Source organism: Heliangelus exortis, chromosome 16 (assembly GCF_036169615.1).
Source record: "Heliangelus exortis chromosome 16, bHelExo1.hap1, whole genome shotgun sequence".
Taxonomy (NCBI): Eukaryota; Metazoa; Chordata; class Aves; order Apodiformes; family Trochilidae; genus Heliangelus; species Heliangelus exortis.
The window spans coordinates 8,607,016-8,626,503 of record NC_092437.1 but is presented as its reverse complement, the minus strand read 5'-3'; the positions used below and the strand labels follow the sequence as shown (position 1 = coordinate 8,626,503).

The 19,488-nt window shown below is 38.8% G+C and overlaps 1 long non-coding RNA gene across 1 annotated transcript in view; it reads left to right on the top strand.

The window, feature by feature from the left end:
* The window catches only part of LOC139803674 (uncharacterized), a 112,790-nt gene that overhangs the window by 9,416 nt on the left and 83,886 nt on the right, over nucleotides 1-19,488 (top strand). The gene's annotated exons all lie outside the window — the stretch shown is intronic.

Genomic DNA, 19,488 nt, shown 5'->3' with positions numbered 1-19,488 from the left:
CTGTAGCTCGGTTGCAAACCTCAAAACCAATAATTTGAGTAGAAGTTTGTCTTCAGCACCAAGTAGATTTGCAAGAAGAGCATAATTTTTTGTTTCAGGGTGCACGTTCTTCACAGTGGTGTGTTCACTCTAATCCATTCTCTTAAAGTTATGTCATTGATTTCAATGTCTTGTATTACTTTAGGGTCCTCAAGTTCTTCCTGCTTCTTCTACAAGCTTAACCTTGACAGTGAGATGCTCGCAGGTGGCTTTGTGCAGACACTGCTCTCTGTGAACACACTGCTATCTTTATTTTCCAGGTAGGGCATAATGAGGAGAGATGATTGATAGGATTGAGACAGAAAAACTGTGTGATGATGCATTTTCAACAGAGGGAAGTGTTGATTACCAGTCTCTACTGTTAATTAGCACCTTTGTCTGACCCAGTGCTGCTGCTCCCCTGCTGGTTCTAGCTCTGTTCTCTCTAGTCATAATGTCACTCAGTTCCTGGCTTTGCAAAGAGTTCTGGGAACTCTGGAAATTCACAGTAGGGCAAAGATGGGAGGATATTCTGAGCTATGTCTGGTGAAGCTGTATGGAGTCTTATTCATGCGTGCTCAGCTGCTAGGGCATGGCCAGCTAGAAAGCATATCTATTTCACATCCATATGTTGTTTGGAGTGCTCTTGTGCATGGAAGCAATAGGGTTTCCAAGTGTGCTAAGAAAAACCATCTGGGTTTAGGTTGGCAGGGTTTTCTGGTACAGACAAGTCTGATGAGGAGAAATTGAGGTATCTAGAAACGAGTAATGAGATCTGTCAGTCTTGTGTGTTACACCTCAGTGTGACTTGTGCAGCTGAGCAAAATGACAGATATTCTACTTTGTGTAATTTCATGAATAGGTAAACGGTAGAGGATTAAGCTGCTTCATCTAAACAACAGTTCTGAAACAAAACCAGAGGCACATCAAGTGGCTTAGGCTTAAGTTTAATTTAGGAATTGGGAGTTTCTAGCAACCCAGAATGACTCAAATTCACCATCACTGACCATTTCCAGATGAATACTTGAGGCTTTTTGCAACACTGAAATACTTAGCTTGAAGACTGTGGGTGTCACAGCCTCTCTGCAAAAGAGGAGTGAGAATTTTTCCTTGAAGTTCTTATTGCAACAAGTTGAGTTTGGAGGCCTGTAAATATTCAGGGTGTCATTTTAAGTATTTAGAACATGGTTAGCAGTTGTTGTTCCCCAGAGCATCTAACTCTTGTTTGTCATCAGAATTGTCATCTTCTGACTTGTTCAGGAAGGATAAACGCATGTGTTCAGAAACAACTTGTCTGGGACAAGTGCCAGCAAAGAAGTTCTAGGAATTGTGACAAAGTGTTGGGGCTCCTCAAGGGAAAAATGTCTGCTAAAAATAAACAACCTGTATCAATCCTTACATGATGGAGAAATCCAACTGAAGGCTGAAGAGGTTTCCATTATTGATGGGACCCCTTTCTCAGAAGACAGAACTGCCTGTTGCAATGAGCCAGAGCTGTGTTTCCATTGAAAGACTTTCAGATCTGGGATATCCGACACATTTTTGCCACCCATTTTGCATTTCTGGCCCTGATGTTGTACAAAAATGGGCAATTTTTTTTCCTGTGTAAATAACGTTTATTTTTAAAGGGACGTTTTCAAAGTAAACATTATTAAAACCAAAATAATTTTACATGCAACATGAGCAGGGAGAAGGCTTCCTTGTAAAAATTTTTTGTGCAATGCCATGAATCTTTTTTTGGGTTATATCTTATCGGGTGTTTCCAGAAAACAGAACAAATATGTAAAGTATATAGAGACAATTGTACGTAGTGACAAACAGTGAATACTGATTTGGATACTGTGAATGACTGACCATGGCTGTTTCCTGTTCAGGTAGAAGGTGCCAACTTACAGCATGGTAGTTTAGCAGTGTGTTGATCTTGCACACTGTTTTCAGGTACTGCCAACAGACCTTTTTGTTCCTGGGTTTATTTAGGGTAGCAGCTGAGGTCTTTAACTGTCTTGTTTTCCTGGACCTCTTCTGTATAAGGAAAAAAACTCCTACATATGGAAATGAATATTTTTATCCTCGACTTCAGGTGAAACAGAGCCAAGCCCAGATGTAAGCTTGAGGCACTGTTCTGATATAGTATTTTTCTGGTAAACTTCCTGTGGTTAAATGTTTTGGTACCCAGGAACATTGTGTAATATTTGAAGTTATTAAATTGTAGTGCAAATCCAATGCTGCTGAAAGCCTAAATAAATATTAAGATTCCACTTTCATGAGTATCCCCTCACTAGGATATTATTTCTGATACAGAAATCACCTACCTAAACACTTTTTATGTTTGGATCATAGTTGTGTTTTACTACCTACTGCACAAGTGTTAAAGAAGGTATAGTTTCTTCACTGAGAGGCTAACAGTTGTCTCAATAAATGCAGCTTATACAGAAATATGTTAAAGAATTTCCAACTGATCTATGGACCACTGACCTAGATAGCTGTGCCACCAATAATTCCAATTGTTTTCATGTCCCAGAAAATGCATTGACAGATACATAAGACGGGGGAAAAACAAGTGCATTAGACTTTTCAATCACAAGGTGAGAGCAGAGTGATTTAAGTCACTGGACTTAATTTAAAATTAAATAATTATTTCTACTCCTGTAGAGGCTGTGTCCATTGTCACTATTTTTTCCCCTCTTAATGGTAGATCATAAACATTTCCTTCTGATTCATGCAGAAAGCAGAGCTTTTGTAGGGCAGCAAACAGTCTGCATGTGGGTTATCATGAAATGCAGAAGTACAGCAAATGTAATTGTTTTTCCCCCAGCACCTGTATTGACTATATTGATCTAAAAGAAAATGAGGTTTTCTAAAGTTCAAATGTAGTTTAATGTCACTAGAGTGAAATGGATCTTCTCCTAAAGCCCAAATTGCTCAGTGACCATTTTGTACAGATTTACCCTTCAGCAAGAACAACCTCTGTGGTTCAGTCAGAGGTAAAATGACCTCCGAGTAAGAGTTAGTTGTACAAATGTCGTTTAGTAATACTGTTCACCCTTTGTGAAAAACAAAGATTCTGGCAAAGGAAGAGAGTTGTAATGGATGCAGGTAGATGGCTGAAAACAAAATATTTGAGACAAGGTTGAAGATTTGAGATGTTGCATTTTTTAATTTTAATTTGCAATCTCTTATTTGAAGTGTTTGCATGTGTTGTTCTAGGACAGAGCATTTTAGGAGTGCCCTTTACACAGCCTGGCAACAGGTAGTATTTCAAAGTACAGTTTAGCTGTAGGTAACTTGATTTCACAGATTCCATTAAAAAGTTACTTGATTTTCATCATTACAGCAACAAAATTTCTAAGGTTATTAAACCCACTGTTTGTACCCTTCTGCTACAGATATACATAGAGAAGTTGTTTTCCACACAAATTATTTTGCATCTCCTGTCCAAAATTTGCAAATGTTAATTCATGGTTCTCAATATTCCTATACAACACTATGAAAAAATGTGATTAGCATCAATGAAGCAGGGTTTTGTTCATGTGGGCAGGTGATGTGCCACCAGTACCAGATAAGAAAGCAGAATAAGGATGTGGCAAAGTTTAATCTTACTGCAGGTATCTGGGGCAGGTATTACTATCTTGTGTGACAGAGAGCATGTAATGTCTGTACAGGGAGTGCTAAAGGACAGACTGGGTCTACCACTGAGGCTTCAACATTCGTTTTATTTTATTTTCAGTCCTTGGTGTCATGCACAATGCTCCTTGAGAGCAATCCTTAGTGGTGTGTTAACTACAACAAGATGGAGATCTCATTCTGTGCAAAGTAGCCAGTGGATATAGTGGTAGGAATAGAGCAGAAGTGGGATTAAGTTTGGCTCCTCTCATGTTGTTCAGCTGCTCTGTAATATATTCTTCTTATGCCAGAGGATCAAACAATGCAATAAAACTACTATCAGAAGTCTTGGAGGCAGAGTGCCATGCAAAATCTCTTCATGAAAGGCTCTCACTGATGATGTTTTGTGTTTTTTATCTCAGGTGAAGGGACCTCTGTGGCTCTTTCCCTGGGTAGTTTTGTTCATTTCTTAATTCTGTGTGAGAAAGGCATACTTGTTTTGCAACAGATCATGCCAGAAAGGCAAAAGGGGAACAAGGGGTTTGGCATTGATTAGAAGGCCAAAATTTCTATTTGTAAAATATTGTAAGACTTTGGAAACTTTTCCAGGTTTGATGAGCAGCAAACGAAGAAAAGCATCTTCAAACAAGAGTTTGTAACCTCCTTGGCTGTGCTTCTCCAACAGGCCAGTGAAAGCATTTCTTTCTTCTTCCAGTTGTTTCTGTGCCAACACTGGGACTGCAAGTTGTGTGTCATAAGGAAAAACACTTAACTGGAAGTGTTCTGAATCCTTGGCAGGATTTGGGGTTGAACTCATTTAACTTGTCTGTTCCTTTATTCTTACTTCATCCACTTCTTTCACCACTCTCCAACCTTAATGACTTGCTTAATTCCCATTTGAGCTGTTGCTTACACACACACACACACAAAAAAAAAAAAAAAAAAAAAAAAAAAAAAAAAAAAAAAAAAAATGCTTGGGAGCCAAAATTGCAAACTTGGCTGTTTCGTCTTTTGGTCTTTTCTGAGACAAGTTTTTGAGTTCCTGCAGCCTGGTCCCAGGGGCTGCTGTCCTGTTCTAGGGTGCATATGGCCAGAAGAGCCTTTGTGGGAGCTGGGACCCCTAGGCTCAGTTTTGGGAGCAGCCTGGGAAGTTACTTGGAGTTGTGTCAATGCAACTGCTCCGCAGTAGGTATCACAGCCTGCCCTTCATGTCAGAAAGTGGTTCTGCTCTTCCTGAAATGTGTCCTTTGGAATTCTCTTTTGATAGGCAATTTCTAAAACTTAAGGTTTTCTGTTCAGAATCTGAAGTAATCTTCCAAAATGTCTCGGTTTCCTGTTCAAATTGTCATACTTTATCAGGTCTCCAAACTTGAACAACATAATGTACTCTTTCTGGTGTGGTTTGTCAGATGGCAGGATTTAGGACAGTTTTTCTCACTTGTAAGCAGGAGGGAGCTCTGCTCAGAGCATCTGATTGCTGACAGATCCAGTGCTTACTTCTGTGTTTGGATTGGAGTGGAGTTACACTATCCTCAGCATGGCAGTATTTTTGTTTGGAGAGCAAATAAGGCAATTATTGGTTTAATTTGACGTAAGGGAAGATAAAGACCAGATTTGAGTGAATACCTGTCAGTAGTCCAGGGCAGTGAGGCTTTGCAGTAAGTTGTGTGATCTCTTGTCTCTGGAGATTTTCAAGGAGATCCTGGCCAGGCATTTGGTGATTATAGTCCAGACATAACTGATCTTGACCCTATATACAGGCAATAGACCAGGGACATCAGACATGAACACTGTTCCAGGTTTTGCATTAATCAGCCATCAAATTTTCATAAAAATTTGTGAAGTTTTCCAACCTGTTGGGTGAAATATTATGATTTATCAATCTATGAAGGGAAGGGTTTCGTGTGCTCAGGATTTTTGTATCGTGTAGATGTGAAAAAGTTACTTATGTTAGTTACAGAATGACTCGGATGAAAATGTTTGGAATAGGCTAAGAATTAGGGCATTAAATTCAATTATGTGATAACTCAAAGGGATTAGTAACTGAATTTCAACATTTCTCTCTTGTGAAGCAGTTCCGTAGCAATAATCATGGTCTAATGGAGGATCACATACTTGGAACAGATGAGTAAAACGTAATTCAAAAAAACATTCTGCATGTTGGAGGAGACTTTGGACCAAAGAAAATGCATTTTCATCATGTATGACATGGCTCTGAATTTTGTTTTGAAAACAGTTTTGTCAAAACATTGCCTGTCCTTAATCTTCTTTACTAAAGCTTTAAAAATATGAAAATAGTAAAGCACTCCCAAAATAATAGGCATGTGAACTTGTTTGGCTTTCTGAAGAGCTGTTCAGACAGAAATGCTGATGTAAATGTGGGCATTTTTTGCTTTTGTTTTGTTATACTATTAAGTAGTGGATATTTTTGGTAAGAACACTGTATTCTCCTGCAACACAAGTCACAATACCTGGAGATGGCTTAATCCATGTAATTCATTCCTCTTGCCACCAGTGGCCTTTCTGCTTTCCTCCTCCTGTCTGAAGAGCTTCTCTTCTGAAATGATAGTACTAATGAGGTACTCTAAGTAGCTAGGCACAAAGCACTGGAATAAATAAAATTTTAAAACAAGCTGTGAGAGAACTTGAGTAAATACTGCCTTATAGTTAGTAAGTTTATAGAAAATGGGACAATTTGGTGGAAGATTGACAAATGGATGAAAGATACATCAGATGAAGATACCTTACGAACTGTGCAGTCAGCCTCTGCCTTTGTGATCTTAGGGATCATTTTGTGCAATTTTCCCCTCCAATAGCAGCTTCCTCAGATCATCTGCCTTCATCCATTCAATTCCACAAGCTGCTACAGAAAAACTATATTAAAGGAGAGGCAATGAGAGAGGCCTGGGGAATAGAGAGAACTTTAATATTATGGAGCTGGTGATGTGCTCTTAATAAATACTTTAATGGATTGGCCACTGCTGAAAGCTATGAAGATAGGAAATTAAGCTTTGAAAAGATGCTGCTGCTGGTTATGATATAACATTTTATATTAAATAAAACGCATGGCTCTTATGCTGTATATTATGTTGGCTATAATAAAGCAAGCTTATGAGTTTACAGGGGAATGCAACAGAGCTGCTGCATAGTTTGCAGGCAGGGATTTGTTTTTTGCTGTTTTCAGTAGAAGGCCAAATGCTCATGAAAGTAATATGGACCTGTACCTAACTAATATTCACGTGTGCAAATGGAAATGTGCTCATTTTCCAAACATATTGGAAATGGGAATTAAATTCCAGCACTCTGCATACTATTCTGGCTTCAGAAAAACCCTGTGTTTAAGTTATGTGTATTTATGTATATTTCTGTGCTTGGTAGGCTAGTTTGTAGTTTTGTTTTTGAACACATGGCTGGTGTTCAGCAGAGGGTCTGAATCTAAATTGAAATTGATTTTAAGTGTGAGACTTAACTGTTTTAATTTCTTCCTTTATTTTCTCATTCTCTATAAACTGAGCAATGCCCTACTAAAAAAAATCCATCAGAAAACAAACATTGCAATCATCATGTGTCTTCATCTGTCTGCAATAACACTTATTGTGCAAAAGGTGGTCAGAGAATCCACGCAGCAAGGGAATAAGGGTGGCTTATGTTGCAGTAAATCTGCTTTCCAAGGATTGCTGTACAAAGTAATAGATGTAATAGAGACACATTACAACTTAATTGAAATCAAGCCAATAGGTAGGGAGTTGCCCTTTGAGGTTTTGACCAACAGTTGCAGGCTCTTCATGAAAGGAACAATAGAAAAATTTAAAAGCAAACATGCAAAAAAACCCCCCCTATCTTCAAATGGTTGTAATCCTTCTTTAATCTGAGCAAAGATAGGGTTTGTGCAATTCAAAGAAAAATAAAATAGACTCCTGCATTAGTGAAGTTACAGCATCTGTGGGTCATGGGCAATCTGCAGGATCGCTGAGAGGGGCAGAAGCCACTTCTCTCTGGGCTTAATAAGCTGTCAAGGAGTATCTGTGCAGAGACTGTAGCTGCTCTGTCATATTTTGATATATTCTATTTTATATTCAAAGAAGTGTTTACTGGTGGTTTCTATTTCTGATGACATTTTGCATTTCAACATAGGAACACTTGCCTTTCTTTGGACTGTGAAGGAATTCTTCTGTTACATGCTTGTTAAATACTTGGTATCGTGTAGGCAGAGAAACAGAAGAGTCTGACTTGAGAACTCTTAAAGGAAAAAACGAACAACAACCCACCATATTGTGCATCATAAGTAAGGGAATAAATGAAGATTTAACAGGGAGTTGAAAGGAAGTTAATATATTTAGCATAATATGAAGTATGAAAAACCCCTCCACACTTACTGAGCGACATGAGCACTGCCAGGATGGCTGGTCAGGAACTTGCAATTGTCACCATGGTGAATTACTGGTTTCTGAAATTCCTGGTTTGTGTTTGTTCATGGAAATGATGAACGTGTGCTTACTAGCTGAACAGAAAATCACTTATGTAAATGGGATTCAGACTAGTTCTACAATTGTGCAATTAAAATAGACACATGTGAGGCAAATGTGTCTGAGACTACTTAAATGCCATGAAACATTCGTGGCACACTTTCTATGCAGCCAGACTAAGTACATGTGCTTGTTGCTGCTGTTTAATGTTTATTGGCATCTCTGGAAAGCATCTTGCCTGCTACAGCCAGACGAGCCTGTAGTGAAAAGGAGGCTGAAACCAATGGGAAAATATGGAAGTCAAATAATGGGCAGCATGGACTCGGGCTACAACTGAGTCAAATTGGGAGAGAAGTAATTACAGGAGGATATATGCCCTCAGACACATTTCTTTTAGTTTCAGGTGGTATGTAGGATGGACAGAGGACTGGTTTTTTTATTGTTTGTCTAAATTGATAATTCTTCTTAAGCTAGTACTGTCAAGTTCACTTCAATAGTTTAGTACAACACAATTGCCAGAAAGAGAATGGGTTTTTTCACTTTGTTTCTTTCACTGAACGTAAGCTCATCTTTACTGGTACAGTAGAGGTACAGGTCATCCAAATGGTCACATCCTTTGAGCTTCAAGGGAGTTCAGGGCTGCTGGCTCTGATCTCTGGAATGATCTGTGCAGCCTGAGGAAGGTCAGGCTTAGGTCTGACTCTTAACAGGCAGAGGCATTTCCCAGGCTTCAGGATTATGACTCTTATTAAGGCTTAGTGGTGGGTTTGCTTATTTGATCATTTTCATGAGCCCAGCTGCAGTCCTCTGCAATTCTTACTCTGATGTCACATGAACCTAGGAACCTAGAGTAAGCTCACTGAATTAGAATAAAAGGCAAAAAAACCCTGCAAACCCCAGGTACAAACCTGAATAAATTAAAAATGGAACAAAGGTAACCAGGGATATACAACAGCTGCTCAAATAAATGGAAGGGAAGCCTTTAAAAATGGCCTGAATTATCACCAGAATGATTTCTCAATAAAAAGAAATAAATGAGAGGCAATGTGTTCATTGATGGACTTGGTGTATTCTGGGTGAATGTGCTCAGCTATCAGAAGGTGATTTCAGAGGCAAAATGGCACCAAGCTTTTCTCCTGATTATAACAATTTTGCTGTTGTGTGGGTCTGCTTTGTGTTTTCTCCTGTCAAAGGAAAATGAGTGCAGAAAGGGAAGCGATGGCAGAGATTATTGATCAGTGTAACTCATGTGGGGATTGCAAGATGAAACAATCTGTGCCAACATTCTGCAGTGCAAACACATTAGTTCCTGAAAAAGACATAGAAACTGGTGATGAGTAGGCTCATGAGTGAGGTACATTCACTCTGTGCACTGACTCAGGGCTGTGTGAAGTGATGGTCTTGGCATTGCCTTTCAGGGATATGCTGAGCTGTGGGATCCTGTTTCCAGGTACTGGAAGGCATTCCAGCAGGACTCTGACTTTCCAGAACGTTTGTGTGCTGGCCAAGATATAGTTCCTGTAATCTGAGTCCTTCATACTTTACAGTTCCTTTCAGATTTCAAGTGGCACCAGCTTGCCTTTCCCTAAGCTAATGCACACAATTAAACAGACCCTGACACCTTCTCTGCAAGGCCCTGGGAGGGATGGGTCTGCAGGGAGCCCATCCCTGGGGACTCAGGGCTGCTGTGATGCTTCCTGCATTGCCTCTTTTGCCATCCCAGGGCACGAACTGGTCTGGCTGAATGTGAATTTGGTTTATTATTGGTTTTGATCAGCCAGGTTACTTTTCAGATGCCTTTATTATTCCCTAAGCCTGTCCAGCTGGCATGAAGCTGGAAGTGGAGGCTGGGAGTGGGGACTCTTTCAGTGGCAGTGGTTTAGTTGGCTTAATTTCTATAAGCATGGCCTTTTAATGGATGATGTTTTGGCATGTCTACATACAGAGCTAGCAGGAGCATTGTCTGGTTTCTTCAGAAGCAAGAATCAAGGTGGAAGATAAAGTTAGTGATATTTTTTCTTGTTAAGCTGATTTAAAAATGTTAAAAGAAATCTGGGTGTACACACAGCTCTGTGTAGGTGGGCACAATGTCTAAGTGGTGATTTCTGTAATAATGGCTATATTTGTATTGTGGTAGATTATAACTTCAGGTTTTAACTTTAGCTAGAAAGTGCCAGATAATAAAATTGAAGATGACTGAAATAAAACTGAAAATGTACAATTCTTCATCCTCAAAAAATATTTTTCATTCATAATGAAGTTGTTTTTACATTTCTATATGTTCTTCTACTGGGTTGGTGAGGGCAAGGAGACTGGAGACTTTAGAACTGGAGCACAAGTTTGAGGGGAAATCAAAGGGGAGGAAGACACCTGCACAGCTCAGAGTTCAAGGCAAAGTGACCACAACCTGTATGACTTGTGAGCAGCCCATTTCATACTAGCAGAACCCTCTGGTCCTGAATGAGTTGAAAACTCCACCTGCCAGCAAGGAATATTCTCTAGAAGTAGGAATTGTACATTTCCCTTATTTCCTCTGGGAAATACATGGAAAATAATAGACTTCTCCAGAGCTTCAGAACTAGAATGACTGACTGTTAAAATAAGTTTCATCTTGCATGGTCTGCGGCTCCCTTTACTGTTAGTGCAGATTTCAGACCTGTGGTAGACAACCTATCCTGCTGGGATGGAAAGAGCTGTTAAAAACCCAATTCTTTTGGGTGGAGAGCTTGTTTGTCAGTTTAATGAAATCTTTTGGTGCTGGAACATATAATTTATTCATCAGACTTGAAGGAAATAAGCTGCAGGACTCCAAACAGCTTTGTCCAGGTACTGTGAAATTACATGACACTGGTAGTGATTGGCTGATTAGAATAATATCACAAAACAGAAAGAATCTTGGCTAGTAATAGTCAAGTTGAAGGAGAGCTGCAGATTCTCATGGGAATTGCAGCTTGGTGTTTGAGTAACTTGCTGCTTAAATGGCAAAATAATTGAAAACTGGGGGGAGAAGGGGCAAGCTCTGCAGATGGCTGCTGGGCTGTGTGTCTGAGGTGCTGGAAGAAGAGCATTTGGCATCAAAGAGTAGGCAAATGATGTCAGCTTTGTGCCAGACAAATTTTTAATGCAGGCCCCGTATATATTTGAAATTGTAAAAACAAGCAAACTCAGGAAGCCTGAATTACCAGCATAAAAGAGAAATATTCCCTCAGTATTAACTGTGAATTTCCTTTTCTAAGAAATGACTTCTGCATAGGATTAAGACTGTTTTTTAGCACCAGTGTGAAATCTATCTGTTTCTGTTTGCTGTAAGAATGGGTAACAAGCAGGCAAGTACAGGAGCAAATGAGGTATGTGATGTAGCTCAGAGATTCACTTGGGGTCAGTTGGCAATTTATACTTCTTCATTTGGTGCCCCTGTCCTAATCTGACAATCTGAGGAGAATTGGCTGTATATTTACAGGAATACCATGCCTCTTTTGTGACTCATAGGACACATAGCATATCAGAGGACAGCCTGACCAGCAGGGAGGTGTTCTGCAAAAATCTGTAGCTGCTCCTGCGCTTTTCCAGTACTCTTACTCCATGCATAAAATTTTATTCTGGCTACATCATTTTGTCTTGAACTGGAATCCTTGGCTACTTATATATAGAAAAGCTGTTTAAACGTTTGCTTTTTAAAAATCTGTTTGCATCCTCTGAGTGCATCAGTATCTTAACAGCACTAAACCCTGTGAAAGTTAACACAGGGCACAGCCTGCGTGTCCCAGCACAGATGTTTGTGGAGGCTGGATATTGGTTACATGAGTGATGATGTGGCTTTACTCTTGGTTTTACTGCAAAGGCACATTGATCTTACAAGATGTGTCCTATGCTTCTGGGTAAACTGAGTCCATTCAGTGGCAATTTGTCTGGGACTTCTTGATGTTCGCAGCCCTGAGATTTCGCATTGTGGAAGGCCTGGAACCCCTCAGATAAATGATAAATTTGCTCTCTTTCTGCATGGTCAATTTTTTTTTCTGTTGAAAAAGAAGAGAAATCACTCAAAATATATTGGAGTCTTTTTTAAAAGAAAATTTTGGGTCGTTTTAGAATGAGCTAAGCTTGTTTTCGTGCCACCAAGCTTGCTGACAGAGGATGTGAAAATGCTCTGTCATGGTTCCATATGCAGCTGGACAATTGCTCGGATTTTTTTTTTCTCCAGTTATTTCTACTGTGTCTGTTTCTTACCTTGTGCAATTCACGGTCCCTGGTTTTAAAAGTGAAAGTGCAAGAATGACATGCTAGGGTGAGCAAGGGGACCTTAAGTTCAGCAGATAATTTTTAAAAGCTGCATGAGGACTTACTAAAATATGTTAAAATGCTATATGGATTTTAAAAAATTAGACTTCCCACTTTTTTCATATATAAGCTTTCTCCAGATTGTGTCTATTTTTGATAGAATATTAGAAGTATTTTGGCTCCAAGTTAGACCAGTTCATTTTGTATATGCTGCATTGCATATTTGATATTTCCTTGTGATGTACTTAGTGGAAAGGACACTTTGATGGGATCACATTCGTGGACTTCTCAAGTGCTTGGATTCCAGCATCCATTCTACTTTTAAGGAGGAGGAAGACCAGTATAGAGTAAATGGTCTACCCAAGAAATATAATATGTCCAAGTCAATAGTAGAGAATTCCTGAATCAAAGCATGTATCTTTCAGCCCAAATATTTTAGTATTTTAACCTTTCTTCTTGAAAATCGTCCTGTGGGAAGCAATCAATTTTTTAATATGTTATGTGGATGCAGTTCAGTGCTGCCTTCCACATGAAGATGATTTTCCTTCTATATGGTAGAAAGCTGCCAGCCAGCAGTGGTGGCATTTTGCAGTTGTAAAGGCTGACACAAGAATGCAAAAATGGGAAGTATCAGACCCAAAATGTCAGTTATCATATAAAAATTTTCTTCTGATGTGGCACTTGCTCACATTTCAAGGACTTCCTGTCCTGTTCTAAATTTATTGTGACAAAAAGGATACAAACTCTTCTAACAGGCATGTTTGGAGAGCTGCTAAACACAGACATTAATGGCTGTTCACCTGAGTTATGCATTCTCTCTGGAGAGCAATGCTGAAGTCCAAACACCTCCCAGTTGTACCATTTTCAAAAGGGCTTTCTTGTTTCTCATCATCATATAGCACTGAAAGGTCACAGAAAGTACGTGGTCCTTTTGGTATTTTAGACAGATTTGCTGTCAGGTTTTTCAAAACAACCACTACCATCCTGCTTTGGAGCTGCTGTATGCATTGAATGAAGCAGCTCTCTTAAGAGGCGAATCTGGAGAAAGGATGGGGGAAGTGGCAGGAAGGTGTTTGATAAAAACCTTGTTCTTGGGGATTTTTACTACAGATTGTTTTGAAAACTGACTGATTACCTGTGGAGATGAGTAAATGAGCCCATAGAGGGGGGGATAACTCATTGTTCTGCAAGTGGCAGAAAATGAGAAGAGGTTCTGATCTTTATTCATTTTGCCTTACTGAGGTTCTTCCTAGAGGAACCCAGTAGTCTGCATGCAAACTTTTGGGAAGGGAAAAGTGTATTTTCTATTGAACCAAACACATCTGCATTTCAGATAGGAAAGTGATACCGTTTTCAGCTATCTGTAGGAAAGACACCTTAATTATATTTTTTTGTCACGGTCATGCTGTTTCATTATTCTATTTTGTTGTTTCTTTTTCCCTGTTTACTAGAAGATGAAGGATTTTTCACTAAACTGTGGGCTGCTGGTGGTTGGGAACAAGTAATACAGATACAGCCCCCTGAATGTGTGTCCCATGGGGAAGCTGAATTAAGAACTTGAGATGACAAGTTTGTGCTCTTAGCCCTGAGCACATCCAGAGCACTTTTCACTGCTTCCCCTAAGAGCAGTGTGGTTGGTAGCTGCAATCACAGGATGACCTTCACTTTGTGGTCTTTCCAAAGATTAAGGCCTCTGGGGATTATAGTGCTGCTGCAGCTTTTTCCTCTGCAATGTTCATCATCTGCTTAGTCAAAAGAATGAAATCTCTGATTCAAGACAATTTGAGCTTTACCTTTATGCTGCTGTGCAGACCTCAGTCCTTTGTGTAATTTTCATTCATTCATAGTTGCATCTTTCTCCCTTTCACCAGTTTGAATACATTTAGCACCCTCTGTGTTCACTCTTGAGAATGAACCTTTTCAGAATAATTACTCCCACTGATCTCCAGAGCAATCGATGCAGTGAATAAACCTAGAGGCAGACAGTGGTTTGTTATATTCTAATTTTCAAGAAAATATTTTGAAAGGAAAATGAATAGACATAAATGCAAGACTTAGCTAATGAAGTCCTGGTGTGGCAAGGCAACCAAGGTTTTCCTTTTGAAGCTGCCCATGGCTCACATCAATACAAAATGCAGTGGGATGTTTTGCATGCGAGCTGCATCTCAGTTTTGTTCAGCTTTAAGACTGCATGGAATGAGGAGAGATAGCAACCAAAGGTCTTTATTCTTCCTGGGCTGGTAATAACTCTTCAAAATTACCATCAAGTAACTTGATAGTTCTGCTTTTCACCATAAATAAGTTGGATTGATCACGGTTGACATGGAAATTTTGTCTTACTGATGTCTCTGCTTTTCCTACTCTGCTGTATGGAGACCTTTTTTTCTGCTAGACTGCCTGTGAAGGCTTTTCATTGCCAATAAATGCATGGAAAAGTAAGAAAGAAGAAAAGAACATCCTGTGAAACAGGACAGCTCCTTCCAAAATAACCCCATCTTGCCTTGCAGGAGGGTTTGGTGCAGTTTTGGTTGCTGAAATATGCCAACTAAACTAAATCAGATGAATTATTAATGCTTTGCAGACTGCTTCTCTCAATTGGCTGAGGCAACGCAGGCTTTGGTGGGGTGTATGTAACTTCAATTTTCAACATTAAAAATAGACTTCAGGCCTCAGAGGAATGGGAAGCTTAACAGACTATTTTTCTCAGCACAGTTTTAGTTCTATTATGTGTTATTTTGTCAGAGTGGATAGGGTGGATTGTTATTTTGGACGCAGTGGGTGATCTAACTGAAAAACCACTTCTGTTTCCTTTCTATATGTCACAAGCTGCTTCAAATTAGAAGGCACATATTTCCCTTATTGCATTCTCAACTAGAAGAAGAGAAATAGGATGTACATGGCTGTTTTGCAGGCTCAGTTACAGACTTCCATGCTTCCAGCAAGCAACCATATTTCCTGGTGAGAGAATTTGCACTTCATTAACAAGTCAAGGTCAAGGCAGTTGGAAATCAGTCTTTTATTTATTGACTTACTGTTGATCTTTAATGAGCTTAATTAATTTGAGCTCATCAACCCTTACCCTGACGTTCTGAAGTCACTCTGCTGAACCCCCATGCCAAAGGGTCTGCTCTCAGCAAGCATCCTGTTGCATCACTGCATGGATGCCCTGGTTTTGTTGTAATGCTTTCTCAGAGCTCCTTAGTTGCTGTAAACCAGGCGTATAAATTCAGTCAGTTTGTGTGGGCCTTTAATAAGTGATTAAGTGTCTTAAATACAGAATTTCTTTACCAGGATTCTTTTCTGTCTTGGTTAAATGCTTGCTTACATCCTCTGCCTTATTTTTGACTAAATTATCTTTGGTCACCAACACCTTCTGGGCCTTGCATCTCCTGCAGCTTTTTGGTCTCCAGTCTAAGAAAGCTGAGGAAAGCATGGCTTGATGTTGACTACATCACTTCTGCTACCCAGGCTCTACTAAACAAAGCACCATTTATTGGAGTTTAAGCCTTCAGCTATAATTGTTGCACATGTAAAGTCCTCACCCTGGACTATGACCCTTTTTCCTCCAAGTTTCAAAATGAGTTAATTCTGCAGGACTGTTGTGTTTTAGCAGCCTCAGACTTGGATATTTATATGAATACAAGGATTTGGTGGTGCTGGAATAAGCAATTTCAGGTGCTTTTTTTCAGGTGGCTTTGCTTTCCAATTACATCTCCTGAGCAGCTTCAGTACTCCTGAGCAAACTGAGCTACAAACAAATCCTGGGACTTCATGTGCCTGTGTCCCTGCTCTGAGCATGTCATGGCCCTAGGTTCTGACTGGGGTTGTACCCACAAAAACATTTAAAGGCAGTGTACTGCAGAGGTTAGTTGTCGGAGCTACAGGTACTATTTTTCCCTCCAGCAATTACCTATTTCCTGCTAAACTGGGGAGGCAGTAGTAATCCACTTATTTTTATTTGCTTAGGATAGTTTATTTGCCAATGTCAGGTTTTAGACTGGTAAATCTAGATGTCCCTGTCTGTCTCATCATAGTGGTAAACACAAAGGATAATATTAAATCTCGATATAGTTTTCAGGCAGATAGAACAGGGTTAGTCTGATGGTCTTTCTCCTATTAATCTCTAAACAGTGACATCCTGCAGTGGGATTAGGTGAAGATGAGAAAGGATGATTAATGGGTTGTACAGAATATGAGTATAAATACTGACCTTTCACATCTGACACAAAGTGTACAGTGGATAACTCTTCTGTCCAGTATTTAATTTTTAGAAGAGGAAAGGAAGTAAATAAAAGCAATCAAGTGTAGGACAGTGCTATCAGAGGTTATAAATTGCTACTCCTTGAACAAATTCAGTACCTCTTTTCTTTCACATTGCTTCAGCTTTTGGAGATTACTGCATCAAGCAACAAACAGGTTTGCAACAGCACAGTAATTTATTGCTGATTTTTTTTTCTTTGGTTGCAGAATATTAGGAATCACTTTCTACTTAACTCATATGTCTTGTGATCTTTATCTCAATAGATGTTCTTGAATTAAGTTAATTCTAGTTGGGAAAATGCTCAGGTTTTTTACAGTGTCTGAAACAGATCTTTTGTCAAGTTCTTTGCTAAATATAACTCCTTAGACTAAGCATTTTGCTGTCAGCATCGGGATGTGATATAAATTAATTCATACATAGTTTGTGTTTCCTTAAGGATGCGATAAGGGGCTTGGCAAAGAGAATGGGGACAGTACTTTGTAGTTATAAATGGTGCCCTTCATAGGGGATTTGTTGCATGGTGCATACAGTGAGCATTTGTTAATGTATACTTGAATTTTTAAAAAGTTTGGGAATGTGTGCTGCTGGCAGTTCAACTTCTTGGGTCTGTAGAATTTGTGATAGTGAATACATTGACCTTGTCTGTGCTTATGCAAGATGAGTGTCCCTATATATTTTAATGCTCTTTTTAAGTGCACATGTAGCCAGTGTTTACTGATGGGCTCAAGATGTTGGTTTTCAACACATTACTTCCAATTTGAGGTAGATGATCACAGAGAAAATCCCAATTTATGTTGTCTGAATTGTTTTATTCCTTTCATTCCAGGACTCTAAGATTTATGGAGTTAAATATGAAAATATTCCCATTTCTTGTGTCATTGGGTGCTACTGCCAGAGTCTTGTCTTTCTCATTTCAGGGCATCATCACTTGCAGGTTTTGTGACATCTGGTGGCTGACATTTTGAGATATTTCAAAATTGCACATGAATAATTTTATTTGCTTCCTTATTAACTTACCATCTTGTCAGATATGCTAACATTTAAGCTCCCTTTCAATTAACACTATAAAGAAAACAATCAAATGCAGCAACAAAAAAATGGTGTTTATCCTCTATTTCTGTGTTTTGCTGGTGTGTTATCTTATAAGCTCAAAACATGACTTTATTCTTTGTGTTCATTAAATGCAACAAATAAGAAATGCTCATGAATGCCCAGAAATTCTGTTACTGGTAGTTTTTATAGATTTTTTTCAAATTAATAAGAATCTTTGCTCTAAATGGAGGGACACTGACAACAGGAATTCCACGCTACACTTGAGGAAGCTTTGGACCAGTTTTAAGCATTTGATCCACTTACAGCAGCAACCTTGCTTTTCCCAAACAAGAAGCACTGTGATAAAAACAACTGTGAGAACAACTTACTTGTTTCCAGTTCCTGTATCTTTATTTTCATTTCCACCTCCCACCTTTGTTCTCTCTGAATTTCAAGGCTTCACATCTGGTCTAGTGTTAATTGCTCCTAAAAAATCTTTGAAGGAATCACAAATCTTCTAATCTGCTATAGCTGCTAATTAAATTACAGATGACTTTTGCTGTTATAGATTTGTGTTACAGAAATAAGTGTTTCCCGCTTTGATTTTTTTTTCTTTCTTCAAAAGACCTATAGATTAATTCTTGCAGAAGCACATCTCAGTTGCAAAATTTTACGGAATCATTTTACATGAAAAAATGTTTTCTTTTAGGGGAAAAATGTCTTCCAAGTGAAGATGTAGTGATTATTTGGGAAGGGATATAACAACTGAGTCATCTACAGCAGGTCACATAGAAAGAGAACAGCCCCTTACTGCATAGCAAGTGTTGCATTCAGGTTTGTTAAATGTATTTTTGGGGGTGATTGTGAGGATTGGACCCTGGTTATTCATGCATGTGCTTTAACAGCAATGTACATTTCTCCATGTATGCAGACTTCAGGTCACATCTCTGCTCTGCAGTCCATTTCTATGAATCCCAGCTCCCAGTGCAACAAGACTTAATTTTTTCCATGTTAATTTATGTCTCAAAGAACAACTGTCCTGTGGTTGTGTTCCTCTGGGTTTTTTATGTTGCTTTCATTTTGCTAAGAGTTAAAACTTTCTTTGAAGAAAATTTCCTTTATTTTTATGGTTTCATGTGCTCAGCTTTCTTCTTTTAGGGTTTCTGTTCCAAGTGAGATATTTAAAGATAAATCAATATTAGAATATTTATTTTAACTTGGGGGTGTGAGTTGAAAAGAACTCTTGGTCTGATTAGTTTTGCAAAATCAAAACCTGACATTGATTTTTTTGGGTGTTTTTTTTTTTTTTTTTACTTGTTATCAAAAGTTTGCACAGACCAATATTAATTTTTTTTAATACTGTGACCTGTGTTTGTGAGCTGTTTGTGGTCTGATAGGAGCTAGTTAAACTGTTTTCATCACTATTTTTAGTTCTGTCAAGGTTTATTGTCACATATTTACTGTTACTCAGGAAAAAAAATTATACCACTGCTATAACAAACTTAGATGGTGATTTTGTTTTTTCTTTCACTGAAAGAATTTTTTTTGGTAAATGTACTATCTAGCTCACTTAGTGTGTATAATATATATTCCTTAAGTATCTGTTTTGAACTTTGCCTTTCATCTCTGCAGTTTGATACAAAATGAGATCTAAGCTTTCCAAGGGAACCTGTTTGTTTATGAAGGAAAAATTGCTGCAGCAATAGCAAGAACTCCTTTCTCAGATGGAAAGGCACTACTGAGGTCAGTTAGAAAGAAGAATTTTGTTGCAGCACATTAACTGCAGAGGGCAAGTTTGTACCATACTATTTTGAGAAGGCCTATTAATGA